This window comes from Scyliorhinus torazame, chromosome 9 (assembly GCF_047496885.1).
Source record: "Scyliorhinus torazame isolate Kashiwa2021f chromosome 9, sScyTor2.1, whole genome shotgun sequence".
NCBI classification, from domain to species: Eukaryota; Metazoa; Chordata; class Chondrichthyes; order Carcharhiniformes; family Scyliorhinidae; genus Scyliorhinus; species Scyliorhinus torazame.
Window position 1 is genome coordinate 236,424,165 of NC_092715.1, and position 3,353 is coordinate 236,427,517.

At 41.6% G+C, this 3,353-nt stretch overlaps 1 pseudogene; it reads right to left on the reverse strand.

Annotated features, from left to right (window-relative positions):
* Positions 1 to 503: 503 nt before the first annotated feature.
* Positions 504 to 598, reverse strand: LOC140430158 (U2 spliceosomal RNA; annotated as a pseudogene).
* Positions 599 to 3,353: the final 2,755 nt, after the last annotated feature.

Below are 3,353 nucleotides of genomic sequence, written 5' to 3' on the forward strand. Positions count from 1 at the left end.
CAACGGGGTGCCAAGCCTGGTAGAAGCCCACGGGGGTGGAGGTAAAAGGGGATCCCGCTACACTTGCTATTGGAAGTCTGAAGACTTATTATGCTCTGAAGATTGAATGAAGGGGAGTTTCTTCAAAATGAAACTGGGAGATTCACCTTGGTGGAACAGAGATAAAACAATGCTGCTAAAACCAGGAGAAGCTTGGGATTCTTAAAAATAAGGTTTCTGCTCTGATAATGGCATAATGTATAAATGTGGTAGAGGTTTTTGATTATGTTAAGAAGTTATTAAGGAACACTATTTCTGTGGTTTAATATATTAGTTGCCTACTAAGCGATGCTTGATCTTGATTGATTTTAATTTGTTTGTTACATTAAAGGTCTTAAAATATAAAATCTGTCATATGATTCCTTGTGTTGGCCACTGAGAAACTCATATCCCTTTTTAAACGTTATCGATCTCTAAGGGGATCATAACACACTTACGATTGAAGCACAGTGGTCAATAAGCATATAGTGTTATAGCCCTGAGCCCATGAATTTAGATGGGAGCTAATGATGCAATTCAGATACTACACTTGATCTTAGCCAAAAGGCCAAGAAGCGATAATGATGAAATTCAGAAGCAGTAGCATGGCCTACCATTCTCTAATTGTGGTGGCAAATTGAAACTAGAGGAAAGACATAGCCAGTTTGTGCATACACAGCCAGATATATCTGAGCTCACAAACTGGAATCGCACTTTGGAAACTCAGGCATGCTTTTCCACCCATTAATTTGTTTATTAATTTAAATTCCTGCATTAATTTAAATAAACTGAAAGTGATATGTAAGGTACACAGAAATTCCTGAATTCTGGCAACGTGCATTGCCATCAACACAGACTTATAAAATTACCACTATAATGTTCAATGCAGTTCATTAGCTGGATATGCTTGTTAATGTGTGCAATATAATTAAAGTACTAATTGAAATAGACAAATGCAATTGCAAGGTTCAAAATAAGACAGACTCTCATTAAATCACATGCAGCAGCATGATATTTTCTTGGGCCTTCGACTTAAATCCTGTCACGTCTCCTTGTCAAGTAATTCAGTGCAATGTCAATGTATGTCAATCAATGGTGTGATCATGGGAGCCTGCTGTATATCATTCGCTACCAAGTCACTCCCTCAAAGGCAAGAAAAGACACAGGAAAGAAAACAGTGTAACAGTAAAGTGAAATGTGAAGAATTTGGAGATATACGAACGATTGTCCATGCAAATATACATGTGAATGTCCCTCACAATCATCAGTTGAGTGTTCCATCTCACAAGGGCTTTTGGTCCATTCACCTCTGTTTACTATCTCTCGTAAAATCAGAAATGTATTCTTGTAAAATGTCTCTCAAATTTTACAAGAAATATTGGATAAACAAATATTCACAAGTATATATGTAACGTTGCTACACAAAGCAAGCAGAGGTATTCTTGCATTATCTGCCACAGGGGCACAACTTGGCCTTTCCTGTCAGTTTACAAAGTCATGCGAATCCTACAATGTACTCCTGTGCTTCTGTTAGAGAGCAACACTCAGAGGGAGCTCTGACCAGGAACTCATGGGACCCCAGCTATTCATTTTGTATCCATTCGTCTAAATAGTCCACAATTTTCCAAGCAAGGACCAGACCAGACCGGTTCGTTGAGAAGCAGCCTTGTTGAAATGCCGAAAAAGTACTGTGGATGTTGCAAAGCTGAAATTTAAACAGAAAACGCTGGAAATATTCAGCATGTCTGTTAACATCTGTAGAGGCAGAACCGACTTCCATTTCAGGTCCGTGGCAGCGGAATTAGAAAATGTTACGAGGTGCAATAGGTTTTAAGCAAGTAATGTCACTATTGTCTCAGATGACCAGAGGCTGCTTTCCCTTTTGAGGGGGAGAGCTGACTGGTGGTGATTTAACCTGAGGATCACCACACCTCAGGTGAAGGGCAAGGTTGAGAAGGTGGGGACTGTCGTGTTGGGTGCTCTGCTACACAGACGGACAAACACGGTTGCGGATGGTACAACTCAGTTTTATCACAAACAATATTTACAATGGTAAACTGGTTACTGTGGTTCGTTCATTACCCTTGAATCTGTGGACCTGTCCCTAACACTATCTTGGAGTGGCACTCAGCACATGGTGGATGTCTGAGTGGTTTGCTGTGAGCTCTGTGCCCTGAGCTGTCTCCTACTGGAATGAGCGGGAAGTGTCGTGTTCCCCGTTTTATAGTGTGTATGCTCTTGCCTGTGATTGGCTGTGGTGTTGTGTGTGTATTGATTGGTCCGTTGATCTGCAGTATGTATGTATGTTTGCACCATGATGTTTACCTGAATATCATGACAGGACCTTCATGAATAACCTCAGCTGGAACAGGAATTGGACCCGCACTGTTGACTTTGCCCTGCATCACAAACCAGCTGTCCAGCCAACTGAGCTGAAGTATAGAGGCATGGAAAGGTGAAGTGAGGAAACAATAAAAGGGATAATCTGGCTTGGGGGGGGGGGGAGGCAGAAGAAATTATAAACAGCACAATTGTTATCCGCCATAAAAAATTGGAATAGCGGCGATGATCTGAAATTATTGAACCCATTGTTGAGTCCAGAAGGCTGCAAGGTGCTTAATCGAAAAATTAAGTGTTTTTCCTCAAATTTCCATTGAACTTCATTAGAACAGGTTAAGATATGGCAGCACGGTGGCGCAGTGGGTTAGCCCTGTTGCCTCACGGCGCCGAGGTCCCAGGTTCGATCCCGGCCCTGGGTCACTGTCCGTGTGGAGTTTGCACATTCTCCCCGTGTTTGCATGGGTTTCACCCCCACAACCTAAAGATGTGCAGGGTAGGTGGATTGGCCACGCTAAATTGCCCCTTAATTGGAAAAAATGAATTGGGCACTCTAAATTTTAAAAAAAATTCTAAAAAGGAACAGGATAAGATACTGACGTCAGAGAAATCAGAATGGAAATACAATAGAAAATTAAAATGGCAAATGACCATACTTGGTGGCTAAATGGAGGTGTTTACTAAATCAGCTTTTAGATAGTGTGTAGAGGAGACCACATAATGAGCAGGAAATACAATATACAAATTGACAGAAGTTCAATTGTGTCACATCAAAGGAGTTTTTCGGACCCTGGATGTTGAGAAGGGAGGTGGTGAATGGTCAGGTGTTACATCTCCTGTGCTTACCTGGGAAAATGCTGTTGAAAGTAGAGGTAGTGTTGGAGGTGAGTCATCCAGACTCGAAACATTAGCTCTCGTTCTTCTCCACAGATGCTGTCAGACCTGCTGAAATTGCCCGGTATTTTCTGTTTTCGTTTCAGAATCCAGCATCTGCAGTA